Source organism: Danio rerio, chromosome 18 (assembly GCF_052040795.2).
Source record: "Danio rerio strain M-AB ecotype USA chromosome 18, GRCz13ab, whole genome shotgun sequence".
Lineage (NCBI taxonomy): Eukaryota > Metazoa > Chordata > Actinopteri > Cypriniformes > Danionidae > Danio > Danio rerio.
This window is the reverse complement of record NC_141038.1, coordinates 49,806,068-49,822,359: the sequence shown is the minus strand read 5'-3', so window position 1 is coordinate 49,822,359 and position 16,292 is coordinate 49,806,068. Positions and strand designations below refer to the sequence as shown.

The following is a 16,292-nucleotide window of genomic DNA, read 5'->3' as shown; positions in this document are numbered from 1 at the left end:
ACAGTATGTCTGATAATATTTTTTCTCCTGGAGAAAGTCTTATTTGTTTTATTTCGGCTAGAATAAAAGCAGTTTTTGATTTTTTAAAAAAACATTTAGGGTCAATATTATTAGCCCCCTTAAAGTGTCATGACACCCCCTCTTTCGATTCAGGTCTACCTCAGAATTTTTTCAAAAGAGGCATCATAATGGGCGTGGAGCTTCGCGAGCAAAGGGCAAGAGTGGGCGTGGCCAGCAGGGGAGAAGGAGGGGAGTGAACAACTGTTGTTAGTTAGCTCACAAAATGAGACACAAACAGTCAGGAGACGCATGATTTTATAGTTTACAAAGTTAACATGCAAAGAAATAAACAGTAATTTAATGCCCAATAACATTTGTTATTCGTAATTTCATATACAGATAACCATAATTTATATCATTATAAAGATAATCGTGTTCATATAAAGAAAACATGCAACAAAACCGTGGATCATGGAAACAAACACATACGAGCCTTCATGAACAGCTAAATACTGTGTGCCGTGGGTCCGTGTCTCACAGCTTGGCACTGGCAGGTCTGTGTCTTGCCTTCGGAAAGCATATGCTTTCATGAATAATTAAGTAGCAGGCTCTTCTAATAGGATAAGGAAACTTCTTTGCGCTACGTTGCCGATTTTGATCCCGCCCAAAAAATCATTTCAAACCCAGAAGCTGAAATTAGCTGACAAAAGCTTAGAATTATCTAGTTTTCCCCATAATTAAAGTTAACAGGAGCTAACATTGTCTTAACTGATGCTCAACACACACAAATCTGTTAAAATCTCAAAAAAGTACTTAAGGCTTTCGTGAACCTTTAAGCCATTTTTTTTTAAATGTCTACAGAACAAACCTTCATTACACAATGACTTGCCTAATTATCCTAACCTGCCTAGTTAACCTAGTTAGGCCTTTATATGTCACATTAAGCTGAATAGTAGCATCTCAAAAATATCTAGTCAAATTATATTTACTGTAAATCAGATAAAATAAATGAGTTATTAAAGATGAGTTATTTAGAAGATTATGTTTATAAATGTGTTAAAAAATCTTCCCTCCGTTAAACAGAAATTGGGAAAAAAAATATACAGGGGGCTAATAATTCTGTATATCTCTGCTCGCTTCACTGCCATGTCAAACACTGAGAATTAGGAGAGAAGCTGATGGAGGACAGTTTGTTCATCATGGTTGTGTCATCCATGACTTCTAGGAATAACCCTTGATCGATTGTGTCGGTCATTATGGAAATGAGCTGCTGTGTTGTTTAATTTGCACATCATCAGTAGAATGGCCTGCAGAACTTTCCACTCCCGCTGGCACTTTTATAGGATTGCAGACTAGATTAGAATCTGTGCCTGATAAGTGGTTTGTCTTGTTGAATTAATTATTCTAAATGTAGTGTTTTGCCACAGATACATTTTTTGTTAATTTTACGAGTCACACTTATAAAAAAAATAATAATAAAAGAGTGTTACACTTTGGTTTATAGTGTGATTGTTACAGGGTAACTATTTAGGGCAGCACGATGCTGGGGAAATATTCAGTATTGTTGTTGAGGGTTGTGATATCAATATACAAAAATTCATTCATTCATTTTCTTTTGGCTTAGTCTCTATTTCAGGGGTCGCCATAGCGGAATGAACCACCACCTATTCCAGCATATTTTTTACCCAAGTGGATACCTTTCCAGCCGCAACCCAGTGCTGGGAAACACCCATACACACTCACATTCACACACACACACACACACTCTCATTTACTATGGCCAATTTAGTTTATTAGTTTTGTTTTCAGAAATAATTACAACATTATTTCTTTTAACACTTAAGAAATGCTTTTCTTAAAGTTTTTGTCTTGTTTCAAGTCTAAATATAAAAAAAAATTTAATTAAGAAGCATTTTCTTGGCTAGCAAAAAATGGTCTTGTTTTCAGAAATAATATGTCAAAACTAAGTTAATTATATGTTCAAATGAATGATTCTTTCAAAGCAAAAACGAGATTTAAATGCCCAGTTTAAACAACACTTGGGAAATATTTGTAAACTAGTTAAAATTGTACATGAGGACGAATCATTTTGACTTAGATTGTAATTTCTTTGGTCATGTTGCCAAGTCTTGGTGTCTGATTTTGCATCTCTTGGTTTTTATTGGTGTATTGGCCTGTGTTATTTCCCAGCATCATGTTGAGTTGCGGTCTGGGTAATTTCATGCTGCTGGAGCGGCAGGTAAAGAGTTTCCCCTATACTGGCACAGCAAACTGCAGCTGATTTTAATAAATGATAGCGGCCCTTAAAGCCCATGAGCACCAACTAGGGACAAACGCGTGGCTCACAGAGGGAGGGCATGAGAGGAAGAGAAGGAAACATTGGGTACAGTAGAAATGTAGAGGCTATTTTTAGACTCACTCCTGCTTGGCTTCTGTTAAAGGGACAGATCACCCAAAAATGAAAACTCACTCACTATTTAGCTCTCAAGTGGTTCCAAAGCATTATGAGTTTCTTTATTCTGTTGAACAACAGAAGTGAAACCTAGACTTCCATAGTAAGAAAAACAAATACTGTGGAAGCGAATGGTTACAGGTTTCCTACATTCTTCAAAATATCTTCTTTTCTTTTCAACCAAAACAAGTTAATGGTGAGTAAATGATGATCGAATTTTCTGTTTTTTCATCTATTATGCAAAAATCACTTTTATAAAGTGTTTAAACACAGCTGTACATCAACAATCTGTGAATATAACCAGCTTCTAATGGTTAAATGTATTCATTTTATTTTTTATAATCACACTTGATAAAAGCAGTCTGCAGAAACACTTTGATTGACCTTCTCCCTTTGTACGTGTCATCAGAGGGGTAAAGCCCCGCCCATTAGTCACCATCTCTCCCTCATTAGCAAAAGATATCACTCGTTTGGGGTTATTACGAGACCAGTGCTAAATCGATACTTACAAAATGGTGCCTGAACGGATACTTCTAGCCACAACATTCTGGAGGATTACTCTAGAAAAACCTTTTATTCGACAAAAAAAAGTAATCATTTTAATTGAACAATATAAATAAAGTTTAAACTATACATCAATTCATATTTTTTAATTGAACTGAATTGCATTAATATATTTCTTTTGCTCATTTTTCATTAGCTTACTACTAAGCTGTTGAAAGGCTGTCATCAATATCAGTGAACTCCTTTTTTCTAGGATTGGGGCTTGTGACTACGTTTACATGGACATCAGTGATCTAATGATTTGCCTTAATCTGAATAAGACAATAATATGATTAAGGTTTTTACATTAGTTGCTTTTTAAATGTTGCTTTCATGAGCCGTTTCACGTGTATACAAAGTACATAGATTGATTAACGTCATTGCGTTACCTCGCTATCCAACATTTCCAACGGAGTTTCATGTCATTTCGGGTGTTTTTTATTTTTCGACTTCGAAAAACCTGCACATTTCATCATGTGGGGGCCTGTGGTATTTAAAAATTGCTGTTTACATGGTAGACTCTTAATCAGAGTATTGTCTTAATCATATTAAAATCAGATGTCCATGTAAACGTACTGGGTGAAAGCCAGATGAAGTCACAAGACTTCAAGTTGACTCCATGCGCCCTCAAATGTTTCACCAAGTTTGAAGTGAAGTTGTCATGACAGTTGTCATGAAGGGTAATATTAGCTATATACACCCAAACCATCTTTTGTACCAGGCCTTAAACATGTTTTATTCAGCTGTAAAATTGGCCATTTTAGCATTGCAGTCAGTGAATATCTAGAGTTCCTGAGCCAGCCCCCAAAGGCCAGTCGGTGAATTGCAGTTTCAGTTACTTCCGCATTAGCTTCACGAGGGAGAGTGGGAGGTTGTCGCTTGTCCAACACATAGGCATTTGAAGCTCCGCCCTTTTTTTTAAAAGAGCACAATCTCATTTGAATTTAAAGCAACAGACACCAAAATGGCACAATTAGGATTAAAGCCTAAAAAGGGCGGTTTTATAAAACATTATTTGTGTTGTATTTCGAGCTGAAACTTTGCATACACACTCTAGGGACAACTGTTAATCCTAAAAGTGCATTTTCTTCTCTCCTTAAGACACATTTTACACAAACAGTGTTCAACATGTCAGCTCTCATAAGGGCACCTGTTATATTATCTCAAACGCAATCATAAAAACACCATAAAAGTGGGCATTTTTATTGCAGTTCCTATGGTGACCGTTGGTGCCATGATGACAGACGCTCAATCTCACACTTTCTCCTCTCCTTCTGCTCCTTTGATTCCCGTTACCTGCTGTTTCCATTGCGGGGTTTAATTTATAATTGATTGAAAAGGTGATCATACATAATTCATTTCTGTTTGCTAATGAGGCCTAAAAGACATTGACAAACCCGCTTGAGTATTCGTTTTCTACAGGCGCGGAGTTAATCGACACTCCCGATGAATATGGGCTCAGGTCTGGACCCTGCTTTATTATTGATAAGGATTGATTAACTTTGATACAGACACGCTCAGACGGGACTGCTTCCATATAACAATGGTGCTGTACTGGGGTCCAACGTCATCTCATCTCGACCTCTTTTAAACTTGAAACTGGTGACCGTCCCATGCCAACTGGCCCTCATTTATGTAAAAAAAATTAAATTAAAAATATTTAAACTGCATGCATGTAAATATGCTTTCCATTGATGGATACTTTGTCAGAATAGGACAGTGTTTAGCCGAAATTCAGCTATTTGAAAATCTGTTGTTTCAAGAGTTCACACTTAGCTGATGATTGATGTTGAAGTTTGTTTGGCATGCTGTCCCGGGAGAGAGCCCTGAGCTTATGAGCAGGGCGAGAGGGGAGTTTGAGCTCAGGTAGATCTTGATTCTTCAAGATGAAGATACTGAGATAAGAAACTTATTTATAGTTATTTATTGTGAGTTCGAAATCATCTGATTGGTGAATCAATCGTAAGCTGATGTGGGACCAGCTGTGGTCAATCATAAGCACATGATCCTCTCGAAATCACGTGAGTGACAATCACACAATGTGAACTATCAGAGACGCGATTCGAGAGAATCGCAGATGAGTCGCCGATGCCTGTGAGGTACAGTATTTGGCGTGCTAAATATCTAGAGCTGTTGGCGATTCTGATCATGCGTGTGAAATGAGTTTTGACTGAAGATAACACAGGCGATCGCCTACAGCCAATGAGAGAGCAGCATTCACTTGTGTGTGCCTGCAGGCCAGCGGGAGGCTGGTTAAAAGCGCTCATTTTCGGTTTATTTGGATGCAAGAAATGGAGGAAAAACTAGTGGAGGTTTGACAGGAGCACCCCTGTCTGTTTGACGTTTCATACAGAAAGTTAAAAAAAGAAAGTTGAGGAGAAATTGTTAATTCCCTTAAAATCCAGGTGAGCAAATATGTACATTTTCTACTCCATTAAAGGCTTCTTTCTCGTTATTTAATAACAAAAGATATACTACGTGTTTTCGGCTGTGAGACGTAGTTTGGACAAAGCTGTCGGCGATTCTTCCTATTGTAAAGTCATGCAATGTCATGTGACACGACTACTTTGAAAATCATGCAGTCTGAACTTGGCATAACCCAAATTTTTAAAAATGATTTCATGCATGTAGCCATGTTAATAGTAACATATATGAACATGTTTTACATGTATTTTTCTCCAGGTTTTTAATTTTTTAAGAAAATTGTATTTGAATATGCGGGAACTATAGTTGCCGGTGGGTAAATATGTTGTAAGTACCCTTCAATGTAGAACATTTCGTCACCTTGGAACTATGAGGTTCTATCTGCATTCTGAATGATTTGGAGATATTGAGCTTCAAAGTTTTTGCATTCCGAAGCAAATAGTATTTGTGTAACATTTGTTTTTTAAATAAAAAAATCTTAAAATGTAAACAACCTATATAAAACATCCCATAATGTAAATAAGTCGTCATTTAGTAGGAATTTGTCAATAACTTAATTTTGACAAAAATGTCAGATAGAACCTTATAATTCTAAGGTGACAATTTGGCAAAATGATCAAAAGATCTAAAAGATCTATTCATATTCATAAACATCATTTGATATGAACCCCCCTCCCCCCCAACCCCCCTCAAATATATATATATATATATATATATATATATATATATATATATATATATATATATATATATATATATATATATATATATATATATATATAAATCACTAACACCACTTCCGGCAACAGCCAAGCTTTCCCATGCAGTCTCCCATATATGGGTCCTAAATAAATATATCATATAGTTTAATGAATATGAAAACAAAGAACTAATCCATTTCTCTTAGTTTACCAAAAAGACTACTTTGTGTCAAAAATATGAAAAAGTTTTTGAAAAATCATTAAACAAGACCAATAACCTTGATTTATTAGGTTATTTAACACATTATACCTTAATTCCCCATGGTTTTTGTACTTACAAAGTATTTGCTTGACCATTTGACAGAGTATACAGAAAACTACAAATCTCTTGAAAGATTTTTTTTTTTTTTGGATGAATCTAGAGACCATCATGATTTTGTTGATATACATTTAAAAAAAAAAATTAGTATCATGAAAATTGCCTTTATTTGGGAGGTTTTCCCAAAGAAATTATTAGAAATTATTAGTCAGAATTATTAGCCCCCTTTGACTAATTTCTTCTTTTTAAATATTTCCCAAATAATGTTGAACAGAGCAAGGAAATTTTCACTGTATGTCTGATAAAATTTGTTCTTCATGGAGCAAGTCTTATTTGTTTTATTTTGGCTAGAATAAAAGCAGTTTTAAATTTTTTAAACACCAATTTAAGGTCAAAATCATTAGCCCCTTTAAGCTTTATTTTTCCCCGATAGTCCCGATAGAACAAACCATCATTATAAAATAACTTGCCTAATTACCCTAACCTGCCTAGTTAACCTAATTAACCTAGTTAACCCTTTAAATGTCACTTTAAGCTGTATAGAAATGTTTTGAAAAATATCTAGTCAAATATTCAAAATCAGTTATTAGTAATGAGTTATTGAAATTATTGTTTATAAATGTGCTGAAGAAAAATCTTCTCTCCGTTAAACAGAAATTGGGGAAAAAATAAATAGGGAGGCTAATAATTCTGACTTCAACTGTAAATCAATTCCTTTTTTTCTTTCTTGGAATCTTTTATTTGGTTGTTTGCTTGCATGTCATTGAGAAATGAAACATGGATAACATGTAGAAAATTATTTACATTTACATTTACATTTAGTCATTTAGCAGACGCTTTTATCCAAAGCGACTTACAAATGATTACAAATGACTTACAAATTATTCAACTATAGTTGCCGGTGGGCTTAAATGGGTGAAATGAAGTGTTTAGCAATTCACGTTACTAATGAAAGAAAATGTTGTTTTTATGTACAGTATATGACATTTACAAAAAGTCTTCAAGGAACCTGATCTGTATTTGACATTTTAATGATTTTTGGCATGAAAGAAATTTTATTTATTGGAATAATTATGATGCAATGCATTTCTGTGTATTCCCACAAATATCACTGCAAGACTTTCCCCTTTTGATTATTTGCAGATTATAAATGAATCTGCCAATAATCTGCCCACTCTATCACAGCCACTCAGATATGGTGCACTGATAAATAGAAATCAATCATATGCACGCACATACACTCACAATTACACACAGAAATGAACAATTACTGCTGACTCTCCAACTGTGAATTAATACCATTACTGGCTATTTCAAGCGTGAGAACATGCAAAGCACGAACCATCTGAAAGCTAAGCCTCATTTATGTTTTTATTTGCTCACTCACCCTCAACATCTTCAGGTTTAACCAGTTCTAGTGCTCTTTAATGTAAATATGTGAACAGTTTATCCCAAGGCAACTCAAAAGCATGAGATAATGTCCTGAAAAGGTGGCACGGTGGCTCAGTGGTTAGCACTGTCACCTCACTGCAAGGAGGTCGCTGGTTCCTTTGACTTAGTGCCTCATTTATCAGGGGTCACCACAGTGGAATGAACCTCCAACTATTCCAGCATATGTTTTATGCAGCGGATACCTTTCCAGCTGCAACCCAGTACTGGGAAACATCCATACACACTCAATTACACGCATACACTATGGCCAATTTAGTTCATTCAATTCACCCATATCTTTGGACTGTTGGGGAAACCGGAGCACCCGGAGAAAACCCATGCCAACACTGGGAGAACATGCAAACTCCACACAGAAATGCCAACTGACCCAGCCGGGACTCGAATCAGCGACCTTCTTGCTGTGAGGTGACAGTGCTAACCACTGAGGGACCGTGCCGCCCCTCCTGGTTGTATAAATGTGCTTTAAAAATAAACTCAACTCCTAAAAAATCCTCTAAAACAGCTGAAATGCCAAAGCTTGTAGTTTTTGGTAGGTTTGGCAGCAACTGCATATCCTACAAAAGCATCCCAAACAGTAGCTGAAGTTTCTTTTTAACAAGGTCCCCTGTCATTTCAGACTGACCTTAATAGTTTGTGCAGCAAGCGTTTGGTGAGGCTGTCGTGATGAGATGCAGGCTTTGTATTGGAAAGGCTCTTATGAGAGCAGTTAGTGTCTCTGCGAGAGTCATTAACACTCTACATGTGACACGGTAAAAGACATATGTTGTGGCCTTAGTTGTGTGATGTCCATAAAGGACACCCCATTGATTTCTCTCATTACCTGACGTCAGACAGAGACTGTTGCTGAAGCAGAGGGCAACGCAAACTACATTTGATCTGGCAGCAAACCCACTGTGTGAAAAAAAGCAACCTGCGGTTTGTACAAATTGTGCAAAATGGTTAGAGAAAAATGGCCTACACTTATAGTTATGTACTCATATAAGCACATGTACAGATTTTTCCCTAACTTTGTGTTTTGATAGTATTAATAACTCATTTATAATCATTAAAGGTGCAGCAGGTGATTGTCTTCAGAAACATTTGTTGTTGTGCTGGATGAAAGTCTCTATCTATTATTAATGATTAAAGTAAATGATCAAAATGTGTTTATTTGTATTTTTATATTTTGGGTGAGGCATAAAACTAAAAAATGTTCATCCAATTAAATAGAGTCGGGCCAACATCTCACTTAATTCCAATAAGCAGAAACTGTCTGCCAGCAAGTGCAGATTTGAACAACTGCGCAGCTGTTTGTATGCAGCTCCGCCGACCGCCGCACATTCACGAGAGCACGTGCACGATCAGTAAAAACCTGCTGAATCTAAACTTTTCAAAAACCTGAATCAATATTGGAGTTAGCTTTGCATGCTGGAGAAAGGATGACACAATGGCTGAAGGATTTCTCGTAGACAGGTATTGTTCTGTTTTAAAACTGTTTTAGCTTCACGCAAAGCTGATGTAACGTTAGATGTTGTTGTTATAAATAGGTTATATCTACACAGAAGTGTTGTTCAGCCACTAAAATCTTCTGATGAAAGATTGATAAGACAATTTTCAGTTTCATAAGGGACCTTTTACAGCATCAATAATGTAGATTTTAATTAGTTTAACAACAAAACACAGTAAATACTGCTATTCTGCCTTGTCTCTGTCTATATTGCTTACCATGCAGCTCTAAATATTCACTCTGAAGTCGCATGTCAGTTTGGCTTGCACGCCGCCAGACAAGCAGTAGTCGCTTTTAACACATGAGAGGGTTCTTTTGCAGTGCTCATGTTTAAGGAGGGGGAGAACCGACGCAGTTTTAAAATATTTATTAATAACAGGAAAAAACTGAAAGCAAAAGTAAAACAACATGTCTTGCCCGGTCCTCTCTCGGCTTCCTCTGCCACCGTTCCTCCTCTTATAGTCCAGAGCTTTTTCTATGGGATTCGAGGCCGGTGCGCACCACAGGTGCATCCACTTACACGGCAGCCTCATTCTGTTCCCACTGCTCTTGGCCACGCCCCCTCGCCACAATCACCTACTGCACCTTTAATTTATCTTTGCCATGATGACAGAAAATAATATTTTACTAGATATTTTACAAGATACTACAGTGCTCCCACACATAGACTTTACTTGGGCGGACTGCCTAGGCATGTTAACGGCAAGTATATTTGGTGACACTTTTTTCATTAGGGACCAAGTACCGAAACGGTGTGTAGGCCCTATTGGAATTGCTCCGTTTCTTACTATTATTATTCCGCTTCTTCAATAGAATAAATCGTGATTTTGAGGGTCTAAACATGCCCGAATACTCATAAAACTTTGCACATGCCCCAGAAGTGGTGTAAAGTTACATTTGTTGTAGGGTTCGGAAGTAGGCGTGGCAAAATGACTCGACAGCGCCACCTATGCATTTTTGACGGACTGGCCCTTGAGCTATGAGTTATGCTATGAGTTTTTTAGGGGGAAAAAATAAACAGGGGTGCTGATAATTAAGGGGGGCTAATAATTCTGACTTCAACTGTATATATAAACTTAAACCATAAAACTAAAATCTTATTTGTCTACAGGTTAAATGAGAAAGAAAACGGCAAAACAATTCTATAGAAAAACAGCTGAAAAGGACGTTAGGAAAATGTTTATATGATTATTTTCAATAGGAGACTATAAGAATCTACATTCCTTTATAATGGATAATTATATCTACATAATTCAATATTTATTTTCTATATACTTCAATATTATATAGATCAATATTAGTAATAATACACTTATCTGTAAAAGTTTTCAGCGCTATTTCTAAGTAAAAAATGTTTTTCAGGGCAGAATTTTTGGTTCATGAAGTGTGTTTTAGTTGTGATATTTTCTGTATGTGTGAATGCGTGCATGCATGTGTGTGTGTGGTAGGTGTGGGTGTTCAGTCTGTGCAGTGTAATGTAGAGCATTCTCACACTGACCAGCAGGACCACAGTGTCTGGCATCACTAAACCTCTTTCATGCCAGATAGTAAAGCATTTAGACAGTTCACTACATGTATCATAAATCAGATGTGAAAAAACACATACAGCCAATAGATGTTATTAACTACAAAATTTGTTCATGTTTTCTATACTGTTATGACCCATTTTGTCTTGATGCTGAATTATATATATCAACTTTTGGTGGTGAGGGGTGAAGAAACACCTTTTCCACACAGGGTTATGTGTTTTTGTTTTACTATTTTTTTATATCTAAAACTGCATGAGAATTTGCTTGTTTTATCTTTGATAAATATTTAAATCAGTTGTATGATCTGAAACATTCAGGTGTGACAAACATGGACAAAATAAGAATCACTTTTTTCACACCACTCTATATATTGTATATTTATTTTTTATTAAAACTGTATTTTATTTTATTATATAGAAATTTTAGAGAATAGAAGTTTTAGAAGTTTTCTTCAACACATTTCTAAACATAATAGTTTAATAACTCATCTCTAATAACTGATTTATTTTATCTTTGCCATGATGGCAGTAAATAATATTTGACTAGATATTTTTCAAGACACTTCTATACAGCTTAAAGTGACATTAAAGGCTTAACTAGGTTAATTAGGCTAACTAGGCAGGTTAGGGTAAATAGGCAAGTATGATGGTTTGTTCTGTAGACTATCGAAAAAAATATATATAGCTTTAAGGGGCTAATAATATTGACCTTAAAATGGTGTTTAAAAAATTAAAAACTGCTTTTATTCTAGCCAAAATAAAACAAATAAGACTTTCTCCAGAAGAAAAAATATTATCAGACATACTGTGAAAATTTCCTTGCTCTGTTAAACATCATTCTTTTAAAAAAAGAATTCAAAGGGAGCTAATTATATTTTATTTGTATTTTATGCTCTATGGTTCATGTGTTATTTTTTAAACTAAAAATAAATAAACGTGGGCGACACGGTGGCTCAGTGGGAAGCGTTGTCGCCTTCCAGCAAGAAGGTCGCTGGTTAGAGCCTCGGCTGGGCCAGTTTGCGTTTCTGTGTGGAGTTTGCATGCTCTCCCCCCGTGTTGGCGTGGGTTTCCTCCGGGTGTTCCGGTTTCCCCCACGAATCCAAAAACATGCGCTATAGGTGATTTGGATTAACTACATTGGCCATAGTGTTTGAGTGTGAATGAGTCTGCATGGGTGTTTCCCAGTACTGGGTTGCAGCTGGAAGGGCATCCGCTGCGTAAAACATATGGTGGATAAGTTGGTAGTTCATTTCGCTATGAATATCTTGATGAATAAAGGGACTAAGCCGAAGAAAAATGAATGAATGAATGAATGAATGAATGAATGAATGAATGAATGAATGAATGAATGAATGAATGAATGAATGAATGAATGAATGAATGAATAAATGCAGTAATATCATTGTAATTCACATGGTTATTCACAACATTGACAAAATGTACAGATGCTGATCAGATCTGGTTTTAGCTGATAAATATTAAGTTATGACTAATTTTATTTTATTTTATTTTTAATAACTCGTTATATTCAAATAATACACTGTAAAAAATACTGGGTTCCACACGATTCATTTATGTTGTTCCAATACAACTCGATTAAGTTAACATAACAAATTTAAGTGCATTGAACAACATAAAACAACTAAGTTTGCCCAAAAAATCTCCAGAATTGTGTTGTTTCAGCTCGTTTTGAATAAGTAGTTTGTACAAAAAGCAAAAATCATTTCTTGAGTGAATGTGAAAAACAGTATATGAATGTAGTTAGTGTTTTTATTATAAAAAAGTTTGAATTATAATTATTTTAAAAGTATTATTATTAAGTAAAAGTAAAATTAAGACCACATGTTTTATCTTAGGAGCTAAAGTAAGAGCTTTTTTTAAAGGCCACATACGCTACCTGACAAAAGTCTTGTCGACTATTCAAGTTTTTGGAACAACAAATAATAACTTGACTTCTAGTTGATCATTTGATATCAGAAGTGGCTTATATGAAAAGCAAAGGCCTCTAGATTACGCTTATTTTACCAAAATAAAACATGATCATTCCTTGATTAATAAAGATTTAATTTGGACATGTAAGGTCTGACTTTGCTTAGACAAAAGTCTTGTCACTGAACAGAAGTAATGTCCAGTATAGAATATAAAGTCGTGCTGCAGTGGAGAAAGAATGAATATTGTGTCTGACTCCATCATGAGCTTGGAGGACTGCATCCATACATCTCAGCAATGACTCAAATCACTGATTAATTAAGTCATCTGGAATGACGAAGAAAGCATTCTTGCAGGACTCCCAGAGTTCATCAGGATTCTTTGGATTCATCTTCAATGCTTCTTCTTTCATCTTAACCCAGACATGCTCAATAATGTTCATGTCTGGTCACTGGGCTGGCCAATCCTGGATCATCTTCTTTGCTTTCACTTGACAAGTTAATTATTGCTCTTGGAATTAGTATCGACGACAAAACTTTTATCAGGTAGTGTTTTTTTAAATATAAAATGAAGCAGGAATGCTATTGAGAATTAGTAAAAACTAATATTACAGTATTATTTGCAAACGCGTGTGTGTGTGTGTGTGTTACAGCTATTGTGTGTTTTACTCGTGCTTCTCATGATCTGCATTTCAAGCTCACTCTACAGGTCATTAGAACAGCTTCCATATTCCAGGAATGACGCGTCCGTCTGCGTGCTGTTATTAGCACAGAATTATGCCTCTGTTGTATATGATAATGTACTCTGATATGCCACTCAGCTTTGTCCCGGTTCTGATCCCGATCCATAATTGTCACATGCATTGCCCCGCCATGCAGGTCGACTGGCGCTAAGGAGCGTTAATTGAATTGAGGAGACCAAACACCTGCTATTCCATTTGGTCTGCATGTTAATTAAGGGACGTAATTAAGTTGTCTGAAGCATCCGTTGGCCTAATTACAAATCTGAGTAATCCCTCTGGTTTGAATGACTACACACACACACACACACACACACACACACACATTAATAAATGAATGTGCACCGACACAGAGAGATATAAATAATATAAATATGTGAAGGGCACAAAAGGTGTCTTTTTCTTAGCAATACACTGGTATGTTGGGAATGATATCATCATTCTTTTTGCCATTAATTTTCATCATTATTAACACATTAAAACATTGCAGGTTGTTTTTTTATTTTAACAATCTAAGAGCATGGTCCAAAATGTATGGCGAAGGTGCACTTATGCCATGTCTGAATTCACTTTTGCTGTTTTAAGGATAGAAAACGGGTGGCATGCCTGGCGCATAGTGTAAAAGTGTTGTCCTTATTCTCTTAATGAGTTACGGGTGTGCTTTGGGCGTAACGTGTTAAACCAATCTAAGACTCATCCCACTTTCCCTTTAATCCTGTCACCAGTACGACCACACCTAGGCTGAGTGATCAGCCTAGGCTGGTCCTTTAAGCATACGATCACACCGGTGTGATTAGAAAATTTAGAGCGCACGTCATCAGCTGCTAAAATTAAAACCCGACAGCGCTCGCTGACATGTATCCGTGCTTTCAAACAAATAACATTTATTTTAGGTTTCAGACATTTAAATACACATAACAAACATATTATTTAAGGTTTATAATAAACACGTCTATGGAGACTGCAATAATAATTATTTTTCAATATTACTGGATGATGTGCTTTGTTCAGTAAGGGTGCTTTCACACCAGCACTTTTGGTCCGCACCCGGGTTCGTTTGACGTCATAGTACGGTACGTTAAGCTGGTGTGAACATATCTTCTGAACTCGGGTGCGCACCTGTGAACTGTATATGAGTTTGCCTGAAACAGATGGTCTGGGGTACGGTTCATGCAAACTCTGCTGCGGTTCACTTCTGATGTGAATGCAATCGTATCAAATAACGGAAGTGAACCGGCAACTGTACTATCTGTACCACCAACGCAATCTCCCGGCAATTCGTAACTTTTTGATTTAGTGGCTAATTCGTACGATCTAATTCGCTCAATTTAGTACGATTCGCTCATCACTCAGTGACGGTTGGGGTTAGTGATGGGGTTGGATGCCACACCTCCTTTTTAAAATTGTACATTTTCGTATGACTGAGCTCGTTCAAATTCGCACGAATTAGCCACTAAACTGACAAAACGTTAAATACTTACCTCCTGTTTTTCTCGTGAGATCAGGCTGGTATTATTGTTTTCATAACGTTCGTTTGTGTGTGTGTGTGTGTATGTGTGTGTGTGTGTGTGTGTGTGTGTGTTTGTGTGTGCGTGCGTGCGTGCGTGCGTGCGTGTGTGTGTCACGTTTCGTATTTTGGTGACAAGTGGGACTGAGCCAGGGCAAAAACAGTGATACACAGTGATGCCTGCTTGTCTCCTACAAAAACAGCTTCTGCAGACACTGTGATTTTTATAATATTTTTGCGGTAAATGGAAGCAAGTCGCTTTCTGTATGTCCAAAATTAAAAGATTCAGTAAAGGCAAATCGACCGGGATGTGCGGAAGTCTTTCCATTTTGGTGCTTTGCTTTCGTGACCGTCACCTAGCAACAGCCATATAATGGAAGTGAACCGCCAACTGTACAACAAACTATCGTTTTCATAACGTTCATTCGTGTGTGTGTCTATGTGTGTGTGTGTGTTACGTATTGTACTTTGGTGACAAGCAGGACTGAGCCAGGGCAAACAAAGTGATCATTCCTGCTTGTCTCCTCCAAAAGCAGCTTCTGCAGACACTGTGTGATGTTCTGAATGTTTATAATAATTCTGCGGCAGATGAACTCGAATAGTTTTCTCTATGCTCAAAACCAAAAGATTGAGTAAGAGCAGAATGACTGTGATGTGAGGACATCTTTCCATTTTGTTTTTTACTTTTGTGACCGTCAGCTAGCAACAACCGTAAACAAAACAGTAGCTCGATGATGTAAGCATAGCGGGGTTCAGAAAGAAAAAAGACAGTGTGAACACAAACCAACCAAGAAGGTGGCAAAGGGAGACAATCGAACTTGGGTATGGTCCAGGTAATTGAACCAAGTGTGAAGCGCCCTAAGATACACACTGTTTATGTCACTAGAGTATTTTCTGTACTCCTCTCCCAGATAAACAGGAAGCACCTTCATGTATTTCGAAGGAAAATTATAAATGAACATGACGTAAATCCAGCAGCTCGGATCTCTCCCGAACTTGTTGCTAGAAAGGATACAGCTGCAATTGAAAGTTAACGAGAATTATTTATTTTATTTATTAAATCACACTGTAACTGTATTTTATTAGCGTCTAATCTCAACCCTAAACCCAACCCTCATGATAAAGTAAAAATATTATTTGTTATACAGTGTCACAATAATGATGCTGTATTGATCTGAAAAGCTACTCATCGATGAATTTGCTCTGCAGTGT

The 16,292-nt window shown here is 36.6% G+C and overlaps 1 protein-coding gene and 1 long non-coding RNA gene across 5 annotated transcripts in view; one reads left to right on the top strand and one right to left on the bottom strand.

Moving 5' to 3' along the window:
- Positions 1–16,292, bottom strand: part of LOC147839827 (uncharacterized) — a 153,762-nt gene that overhangs the window by 30,506 nt on the left and 106,964 nt on the right. The window contains exon 2 of the long non-coding RNA XR_015515423.1: positions 5,755–5,896. This is a non-coding gene — a long non-coding RNA (uncharacterized LOC147839827). The remainder of the gene's footprint in view (positions 1–5,754; positions 5,897–16,292) is intronic.
- sphkap (SPHK1 interactor, AKAP domain containing) overlaps positions 1–16,292 on the top strand; it is a 202,478-nt gene that overhangs the window by 92,062 nt on the left and 94,124 nt on the right. The window lies entirely within an intron of this gene.